The sequence below is a fragment of the Cavia porcellus genome, unplaced genomic scaffold, assembly GCF_034190915.1.
Source record: "Cavia porcellus strain 051 isolate PalLab524CR breed Dunkin Hartley unplaced genomic scaffold, mCavPor4.1 scaffold_12, whole genome shotgun sequence".
Classification (NCBI taxonomy): Eukaryota; Metazoa; Chordata; class Mammalia; order Rodentia; family Caviidae; genus Cavia; species Cavia porcellus.
Window position 1 is genome coordinate 73,178,745 of NW_026947495.1, and position 10,986 is coordinate 73,189,730.

Below are 10,986 nucleotides of genomic sequence, written 5' to 3' on the forward strand. Positions count from 1 at the left end.
ATTAAAAATTTTTAAAGGCTGGGCAACAGGTTTATTTAGTTAACAGGAAAAAAATCTTGCTTGCTATTGGACTAGCTGACAGTCTAAATCATGTCTGATCAAACATTTATTTTTCCTCAGTTGGCACATTCCTCAGCAAATCCTTAAGCAAAAAGCATGCAAAAATCAATTAACTCTGAAAGTCTTGAACTTTCAGAAGAAATTAATTCTTGGTTGATACTGAAAGGAAGGTCTGGATATTTCTAATATAAATGAAACATTTCAAAAAGTTTTGTACTGTGGTTAGCATTAGAACCCCATCATTTCTATCTTGACCACTTTCTTCATTATCTAAATAACTTTGCTAAATGAATTTAAGACAATAGAACTTATAGAAGATGCACAAGAACTTGGGAAAAGTACCTGTTCCTACACAAACACAAAGCTAATTTCTGATGCATGTGTGCATTTGGTGCACACGTATCTTTCAGACTGATCTGTCTGCCTCGGTTGCTATAAATCATTGAGTGGCAAGCCTTCAGGAAAGTGACCCCGAGCACTCATGGTTTTGGAAGTGGCTGTGGACAGGTGACAGTTTGATTGATTTCCAGCATGTGAAGCTCACTTATTGTTGCAGGAGAAAAGTGTGAGATATGAGTTTCCCAGACAGCTATTAACGAAAGCACATATTGAACAAACAAACTGCTTATCAGAGATGAAATAACTCTAGAAAGAGTAAATTTGAAAGTTTCAGGTATGGCATAGTTCCTGGCACCTAACGGGCAATAACAGTATTTAACCTACCCAGGCAAAATAACACATTATGGAATCTGTGTCCTTAAAATTTCTCTTTTAACTTTTTTTTTGTACTTTTGATTCCATTAAAGTATACTCTTAAAAATAGTCCTTTTTTTTTTTTTTTAGCAACAAGGCAAATATGGACTGGATTTATATTGGCACTTGACTAAAAAGGAAATATATGAGATAACCTTGGTCATTGGGGGTGGTGCCATACAGATAAGAAACAAAAAGTTTGGCCCTGTGTTTCTGCACCGTACCAAAACTGTGTTTCAGTACATTGCCTCAGACAGGATGGCTGCTGGGAGAGCCAAGGGGTTTCTCTGAGTTTTGGATTCAAATCTAGGAGCTTAGAGAGGCCAATTACACAGCGAAAGTATGCAGGGCAGAATACCTGAGAGGAGAGAGAGACTATTTGGAAAAAAGAGACCCAAATATGTTCAGAGAGATGAAAAAGTGTTCAGCTGAGTACTTACGGTGCCTGCATGAAAGTATTCAAAACAGCAGAGATTAGAGGAGCAACCCTTGCAGTGCATAAAAAGCGGGGATAATTTGCTGCCCAGAGCAGAAAAATGCAATTCATGGAGCATCGAGTCTAGTACTAAGAAAGTTGTTTGCCTCTGTAGTGGGTAAATATTAACCAGAGAATACACATTGCTTTGATCCTGTCTAACAGAGTTTACTAGCGTGACAATGACATACTAAACGGTTCCCAAGAAATTTATCTATAACCCACAATGGAGCTTAGAGAATAGTTACACAAATCCAACATGTCTAGCAACCAACAAAGTGAAATTCACAGAATCAATTATCCACACCCAATCTCTTGAGCATACAGATAATAACAAGATATGATTCACAAGTAAGACTGCAAATGACATGGAAAATGCAGTTAGTAGAAAAAGACAGTAAACCGGTAGTTTTGACTGTATTCCGCATTACAAAGGAGCTAGAGAAAATATTGAGTGTATCAAGTAGAGGTCAGAGAGTAGAGATTAAAGTCAAATTTCTAGAGATTTTAACAGTAATATGTAAGATAAAAAATACCAATTGATGCAGACCAGTTAAGCCAGGCAGAGAAAAGCATTTGTCAACTTGAAAAACAATGATAGAAACAGTGCAAATTGAAACACAGAGACAAAAAAGATAAGCCAAAAATTATAAATGGAGTATTTGTGGCCTGTGATGTAACTTTTGGAATCCTAATTAGTTTGTATTTAGGTTTAGTCTTGGAAGAGATGAGAGGATATTTAAAGAGGCAAAGGAGGCAGCATTGGCCAAAATTTTATTCTAAAACAATTCCTAAATATTGAACATTAATATGAGAATGTTTTACTGTATTGCTTATAGTATCCTAGGCAAAAAGCATCTGAAAAAACAAACACCAGACCAGAGTCAAGGAGGGAAAATAGATTTGTTTGAAGATTGTTCTGTCATAAGATGAAGGGAATTAAAATCACTTCAGGTAGACTAAGATAAATCTATGACATGGACTATAAATCCCTAAAGCCCCTTCGACACATTAAAATCAAGTAAAGAATTATAACAAACCAATAAAAAAGATAAAATATTGTACATAATAATTTAAAGAAGGCCAAAAATAAAGAGGAAATGAAAATATGACTAGTTGAACAATAAGGTAGACTTAACCCACACAGGTCACTGAGTACAGCAGGTGGAAATGTTGCGAGCACCCTCTGCTAAGCACATCCTTTCTGAAGGAGTGACATAGCAGGAGCCAGCTGCACGTTGCCTAGGTAAGCCCACTCTCTATGTGAAAACACATCACAAGTATAGAATAATGTTGCGTGTGTGTGTCTGTCAAGGGAGACCTGGGGTGGCTACATCAATGCAAAATGACACTCTGGAGGAAATGATATTACCAGTGATGAAAAGTTGTTTTATTAGAAATAAAAGGAGGAAGCCATCAAGAGAACAAAAACAAACACTTAGTTTCCTAGCAATGTGTTTGGCTTCAAATTATGTGAAGCAAAAACTAAAATAAAGATTTATAGTCAGATATTAAAATAACTGCATTCCACTATGCAGGAGGACAACTAGACAAAAAATAGCGCATGAGGACATGAAAGATTTACTCAACATTATTAATTAACTTGATCTAATTGACATTTATAAAATATTCCACTCCACAATACTTACCAGAGAACACTGACCAAATCGCATTATACTCAGGGCTATGAACTAAGTCTCAACAAATTAGAAATCATTCAGACCACATAAAATATGAACTCCTATGTTAATGTCACTAAACTGGTTACAAATAAAAGAAAAACACTTCAAATATTTTGGAAAATACCCCAAATTTGTAAATAAATAATCCGTTTAAATACCTTATGCATAAATATTGAAAACCCAGGGCAACTAAAAAATATTTTGAACTAAATAAAAACACAGCACATTGCAACATAATATATTGAACAAACTCAAAGCAATATTATAGAGGAATACAGAGCAAGAAAATAATAAATAGAGTAGATATCAATGGAATGAAAATAGAAAACCAGTGAAATCAATGAATCCAAAAGCTGACTCCTGAGCAAATAGATAAATTTAAAGACATATTATTAACACTGTGTCAACACTTGACAACACAGATGAAAAATACCAATTCCTTAAAATACACAAAGTGCTAAAGGTAACTCAAAAAGAAATAGATAAACTGAATAGTCCTATCGCTATATTTTAAATTAAATTGCATACTTTCAAAATTTCCCACAAAGTCTAGCCTTAGACAGCTTTATTAGAGAATGCTATCAATCACTTAATGAAGGAAAATATCAATTTTCTATAAACCATTTAGAATATTAAAGTAAATGGAAAGAACACTTCCCAACTCATTGTACAAGGTTGGAATTACCCTGATACTATAACCAGAGAGAAAATGTTATGAATTAAATAATTAGCACCTATATAGCAACATCTGGCAAAAGTGTCCCAAATTCCATCCTGAAGATCAGATTCTGTAAAAAGTTCAGACAATCATCATTCAAAACCTTATGCAATTAATGTGTTAATTTAGAAAGTACAAAGAGATGTTTCAAGAATCTAGAATTCTTTTTAGAATTATGAATGTGCTTTTCACTGATTTTATTGTGGTACAATGTATATACTAAGAAATTTGACATTTGAACAATTTTTCAGTGCACAACTCAGGATCATTAATTATGGTCATGATGCCATGCAACCAATATCTATTTCCAAAAATCTTCATCACCTCAAACAGAAACTGTATGCACTAACCAGTGACTCACCACTCACAGAGCCCTTGGTGACCAGCAGCTCTCTTCCTATAAACTTCCCTGTTACAGACACTCAGTTAAGCAGAGCTATACACTTCATCTCTCTGCATCTGGTTTATGACTCTTATCCTAATGCTTTTAAGACTAATGTACTATGCATCAGAATTTCATTCCTTTTGTACTTAGGGACATTTGAAATCAGTTGTACAGGAAAAGACAACAGTAGACACAATGGAACAGCTCAATACACTTATTTTGGCTCATTTACTTGGATGAAAACAACTTTGGGTTTTGAAGCTTCCTGAACAAACTTTAAAATCAATATTAAACTATCCGAAAAGCACCCTTATTTGAGAGAGTAATGGTATTTCTTCTACTTTTAAACCTTGGAAAATAAGGAAAGAGGTGAGGGTGTTTCCATAGAGTTGAATGTTTTGATGGAAATGGATGAGACCAAGCATAGGAAGAAAAACTGAGGTGGGCAGAGTGGAGGGGGCATTGGAGGGCACAGTGCCAATGTGTTACCGGCACGTGAGTGTGGGAATCCTGACACGTTTCACATTTTATCAGCGTTCTGCTGATGCATATGCACACAGCCCTGATGTTCAAGGAGTTTACTAGACTCTACCTGAAAACATGCAATGCTTCCTTGATCATGTTTCAATTGAGAAAGTTTTTCGATAACTCCAGGTTCCCCCAGAAGTGCCCAAATACCAGATGAAGCTTCTGGAGTGTAATTATTGCAGTATTGGGACTTCCAAAGTGGGCCAGGATGTCCTTTAACCTTTTCTTTTAGAAATAATTTTAAAATGTAGATGATCCAGCTAAGTGAGAACATAGAATCCCAAGGGGAGGCCCAAACAAGCTGAAAACAGTGACTCTGACATCAAGGACTTGTTATTGTTGGTTGGAAAAATGATTTGTCCTCAGCTTTTTGCTATCTTAGGGCCTGGCTCTGAGTTCCACTTGTCACTTGGAGAAGTGAAGCCCGGAGAAGGGCCATGCACTTCTGGAGCTAATCCATAATGCTCTACTAAAAGAGCAGTCACTCAGAGGGATGCTCTAGCACGTAAACAATTTCCTGGGGAAAAAATGTACCCTTTACTCATGTTTGAGAAATTAGATACTCAAAAACAAAGATTCCAGTAGGCACTGCATGTTAACATCTAACACACATGGCAATGATCAGAAAAATTAGTATACCTGCATCTCTATCAAAGGATCAGACTACTTTGGGTATGGACATCTTCAAAACATTTTTATTTAAAATGACCATTCGCTAAGTTAAATTACTTAAATAAGTGATGGGTAATAAAGAAGATAGGGTAGTGTCTAGAGAAATCTTTTATTGAGACTGGATGAGCTACAGAGCAAAAGTAAACTGCTGATATAATTTTACCATTCTATGAAGTTATTTCATACTAATAAAGTTTTATTGAAAATGCTTATCTACTCATTTTTTTTTATCATCTTTTCTTTAGTTGTTGATTTTTGTTTCTTGTCTTTTTGAGACAGGGTTTCACTGTGCACTCAAGCTGGCCTTTGAACTGTCTTTGTGGCCCAGGCTGGGCTCAAATATGCAGCAATCTTCCTGCCTCAGCCTTCTGGGTGCTGAGATTACAGATGTTGGCTACCATATGTGGCTACTTTTGGTTTTTTCAAGTACGTTTACTTTGAAATCTTTCTATAGGTTTGTGATGCTGAATTTAATCAACCCATCGTTCCTAAATAATATAGCACATCCACTATTTGGATACATTCCTCATTTCCAACAAGTAAATAAAATCATTCGAACTTGTCTTTTTTTTCATTCAACAGCTTGCCATGCTTCCCATGTTTAGGAACAGAGTAATATTCTGAGTACTGCATCTTCACACAAAGATCATCTTAGATTTCTTGTATTATACTTTTTAAATGGAATAATGTTTATATAGAAGATGCTGGTCAAATTACTAGTTCAACCAACAAATATATAAAACGTATGATAACAGACGATCATCAGGGGATTGAAAATCGGGATGAAAATACCGATTTGCACAAGTCATATTTAGTCACTGGATGTGCAGATAACAAACTTTAAGGTAAAGAGAAAAATAAAAGGAATACATGTCCAGCTCAACATAGCTAAAAGCAAGAGGAACTGACCAGTCATGAATATGTCATTAAGATTTCCCGGAGGATTATATGGTCATGCAAAGAAAGTGAATTTGGTTTCCTGCAATACCTACTCCTGTTGTTAAAAAGTGCTTCAAAAATTTTCTTTTAAGGTTTTATGCTTTGTGTCTTAACGTACATAAGCTCATGTTGATCCTGTTAACATTTATGTCATTTTATTAACCCAAAGTTTTCAGATGGACACTTCCATCCCCGTGTCAGTTCTGAGAGACTGTTCAGTCTTTTGTCCACTGAGACAGAAACAATGCATTCCAAAGGAATTGTGCACCAAAGTGAAGAATTTAAAAGAATTCTTAAAATGTTTTGCAAAATGATCATGTCAGATTCAAACAGTTTTCAGTGTCTCAGGCTTGCCCAAATTTTCCCCTCCTGACAGAAGTATTTTGTCTTTCTTCATGAAATACAGCTTTCTGGGCTCTAGGCTTCCTGCGTGGGTTTTGTCGTTGGTGTTTATGCTATCTCCTGTCACACAGAGTCACTCTGTGACTAATTTCCAGAGCACTGAGTCACAGTGAGCCTGTTGCTTATCTTTTCTTTTTGCCATGGTATTTTCTTGGCTTTCAGTTTTCTTTAATTCTTTTGGAGAAATGAACTTTTTCTATAATTAAATAATTCCAGTTCTGTGGGAGTATATTTAATTGTATGCTTTTCCAGACGATTAGAAGGACAATTTAATATTACTTATTAACCAATGAGTACATAACAGACGTTGTATATGTGTAATCTATTGCTTTACTTTACACATGTGCATAGTATATAGACTTGATCATAAATATTCTCATTTAAATATCTCAGAATATGAGCTTTCCTCTTTAGAAACATGTAAAATATTTTCTTAGAGATGTTAGTTAATGCTGACATAAATTATTTAGATTATAAGAATTCTAATATTTCTACTTCAAGAATTCTAATATTTCTATTTCATTTTAGGCTGGTAGGCACTCTTTTGGTAATTCTTCATAAGTTTCTGAATGAAATTTAAAGGTAAACTGAACTGTCCAATTAGGCAGGCACAACTACTGAAAAATCTACAATCTTAAACTATTAAAATCTTAAATAATGAAAAGGCTAACAATCAAAGAGTAATGTTCACGGTCTGAAACAAAAACCCTGCTCATACATTTGCTTAAGAAATAAGCACAAGATGCTGAGAACTTAATTTGCTATTGCAATATGAGTCTACTTTGTTTATAAAGAAGAGCTGATTTTTATTTTAGAAAAAAAAAGTGAACTTCTACCTCCCTTCTTCGCTGACTTTTTCCCCAAAGAAAAAGAAGGAAAAATAATTTGTCATGGGCTAGATAGTAGATTCCCGAGTACTCACAAGTAAAATCTCTGAGGAAATTTCTTGGGAAGATTGTTGTTCCCAGCGGGCTTGAGGGTATTTTGTCTTCCCCCTCCAGACTTGAAAATGAGGATTTCTCTTCTCCACTTCTTCTTTTAAACAGATCGAGCACATGAGGATTGGAGAATATGAAGGAAGTGAAATCTGATCTGGCCCGCAGTGACAGGGGAGGTAGGAATTGGAGATTATTCAGCCTGAAGTGCCTGCTCTGAGCCTATCTGTGCGGGTGGGAGCCGCGGGCCCCAGTGATCTCAGCTGCTGGGAAGAGCCAGCTTCCTGTGAGGTCAGCCAGTTCTATTTAGTCTCCTTTTGCCAAACTCCCCCAAAGCCTGCCTCTGTTTTGCTCTCAGTGGAGGGAAAAATGAAAGAAACCGCTTACAATAAAAGTTTAGGCACTATGGTACCTGGGAATGTCAAAACTTAGAATTTACTTTTATTTGTATTATTTGTATTATTTTTTTAAAGAGAAGTGGCTTCTTTAAAGTCCCCCATCCTGGGCAGTAGGGAGTGAGACTAGGGTCCCCTGGCACAGCTGTGCCAGCTGGGATGGTGATGTGAGGCAAATGGGACCCTCCACCTTTGGAGCTAACTTTGCAAGAATCCTTTTTGTCTTTCACCAGAATAAATGTCCTCCCAGTGGCCAGCAAAGGAGTGTGAGTGGCGGGGAACATAATCATTTTTGAGTAACTTCTTTTATCACGTTCTAAAATTCTTTTTATAAGAGGTTTAAAAAAATACTCCCATCCCCAATTTTTGCTTTTTGGAATTATGTATTTACCATATTTTTATCATTTTTCATGTTTATCATGATTGCCTTTTAAAATTATATATTTACCCATACATTGTTAATAAATAAGTGCTTCCATGGCAGTTTATTTCTTATCTGCTACATATTGTTTCATCCCTGCTGTCAACATATTTACCAAAAAAATAAATCTAAGGGCTCCTGGAGGTGCCTCTTATTAGAAACACTGTATCCGCTAGTGCAAAAATATTGAGCTGTGTCCATAGCACTTGGGAAGCTGAGGCAGGAGGATTGCTACAAGTTTGAGACCAGCCTGGGCTACAAAGTGAATTCAAGGCCAGCCTGAACTGCCAGAGAGACCTGTCTCAAAAAGACAAAAAAAATCGAGTTGTGGACTCTACCTCAACTGCTTGTTTTTTATAATTTTGGCAGTTAAAAAATATTATCTCTACCTCAGTTTCTTTTTCACTAAAATGATCATAATAAAAGTTCCGAGGCTGGGTATAAATACCACAATGGATCAGTGTCTGAAAAGGGTTTAAGAATGACCCCAGTATGTAGCAGACCTTAAGTAAGTACTATGGTGACTGGCTTTTGCTCGTTCTGCTATCATTTCTCGGAACACATAAATGTTTAGACTGTCACTAGCCTGGCTGTGCTGTAGATCCCTAGCGCTGGGGAGACCTTGTGGCATTTCTGTCCTGGACTTGTAGTCCATCAGACCAAGAAGCCTGTACGTGGTGACATGGCAGAAGCCACTGTGCTTTGAGGGCTGAACCCTTTGTGCAGAACCCTACAGCCTTTCTCTCCATTTCAGAATCTCCCCTTTCTTACTTCTTTGATTTGATGCCTGTGTAAATGGCACTATTTCCTTTTGTGTGTTTTTAGTATTTAAGACTCCTACTTAATTCCCACAGCTTAGGGAGAAGAAGGTTCCCAAAGGCTGCGCCCAGGTGTGGATTCCTGTCTGGACGGCTGACCTCAGGGCACAGATCCACCCCCAGGCTGCTTCCCCTTCCCGGCACTGTTTGGGTTTCACTCTAAATTACCTCTGGCTTCCCCCGAACCTGTCTGTGCCACAGTCTGGGCACTCTTCTGCTTCTGGCTTTGAGTGAAACCACCTACCTGTTCCTTATACTACAATGGGCATTGCTTAAACTTTGGGTCAGTTTGTTGGGTCCGCTCAGACAGAGATAAGCTCAGCCAACCCTATGTGCTCTACTGGAAGCTAGAGATTAAGATGAAAAACAGACAGCACATGCCAGATTCTTAACTGAGAAGTTGCACAACACAAGCCTTCAGCGTTTTGGCTGTGTGCGAGGAATCAGGTAGTATAGAGCAGGAGAGATGCAGGCAGATAAAGAAAAGAGCAAGAGGATCTGTAAGAGAGAAGGTGACAGCAGGGTAGCAGCTGGCAGAGCGTGCTGAAGGTTGGCACTGAGCTCCGCAGTGAGGGTCCCTTCCCCAAGCCTCGCTCGGATTTTCCCAGGTACCCAACAATATGTATCCTTGCATTAAAATATGTGTCTTTTCGATTGAGAAGCCATTTAAGAAACCTCTTTTCTTTGAATACATCAAGATCCCTATGAGGAAGAGCTATGGCCGAGCTGAAATCATTTCCAAAAACTGTAAATATCACACTCCAGCTGCATCTAGCATCAGTGAAACTTTGCATGGTTTTGTTTTCCTGTAAATCACACAGATTGTCTATGCCTGTGCTCCATAGAATGAGGCCGCTGGGTGGTAAAATACTGTAAAATACTCACACTTCCCTCCCTGAGGCTTGCGTAGGATGTGTTTTGTGGTTTTATTGCTAGTTCACTACTCTATTGTTTGGGACGCTAAGTCTAAATTATTTCGATGAAGTAAATTATCTCAGCAACAATGGTGTTGTACCTTAACGTCTCTGTGCCTAACCATTCCTTACTGCATTTCATTATTTTTTTTCCCATCCCTTACAGTATGAGCATTTTGAGCTCTACATATGAGCTTGCACCTTTTTAAATCAAGATATAAATAAAATCTATTTCTTTGCTTAGTCTGCATAGCAGCAGCCATTTCCGGATGCTATCCTTTAGGAGTACTATTTATTAGTACTATTTATTAAAATCTATCTAAGCTTTCAAAAAGGTCAGGAGGCAATATAATGGAGGCACCACGTGGAAGGAAATTGCTTCTTTATTATCGTGAAGCAAAGTCACAAGATAACAGCACACAGAAAGAATGTAAAAACTTCAAATTAGAAGCACCAGTAAGTGTAATAAAATTTAATTTCATGACATCGAATAACCTTGTCATGTATGTTTATCTATTTTAAAGTGTGTTAAAGTTGGGTATTCCATTATTTCATGTCAGACAATTACTTTTCATACTAAGTGCAACTGCAAAGACGTTTCGTTGGGTAAGGGGTGTGGTGAGTGCTGGACTTTGCTGTTAATCCTCACTTACATTCAGACTCCAACCCCAGGCTTCGAGGTTCACGTTTCTTGCCATGGTGAAATTAATGTTCCAAGTCCTACTTTTGCTTTGGCTCAAGCAACCTTGCCACTCTTCACCCACCTCTACCTCTGTTGCCAGTCACCTACTTTACTTTTGAGTCAATCCAGGCAATGCATGTTTTCCTGCTCTCACTTCTGTCCTTCTCCCCAAGGCAGTGGGAACTGTGTGGTTGTTTAGGGGGGATC

General features: G+C 37.4%; 1 protein-coding gene across 2 annotated transcripts in view; it reads right to left on the reverse strand.

The window, feature by feature from the left end:
• The window catches only part of Tfpi (tissue factor pathway inhibitor), a 56,545-nt gene extending 48,773 nt beyond the window's left edge, over positions 1 to 7,772 (reverse strand). Inside the window, exon 1 of one of the 2 annotated variants that reach the window (XM_063259417.1) lies at positions 7,537 to 7,770. The gene's annotated coding sequence lies outside the window, so the exon portion shown is untranslated. Of the gene's footprint in view, positions 1 to 7,536 lie in introns of both variants that reach the window. The other variant, XM_063259418.1, reaches the window with a different exon arrangement.
• Between the last annotated feature and the right edge of the window lie 3,214 nt (positions 7,773 to 10,986).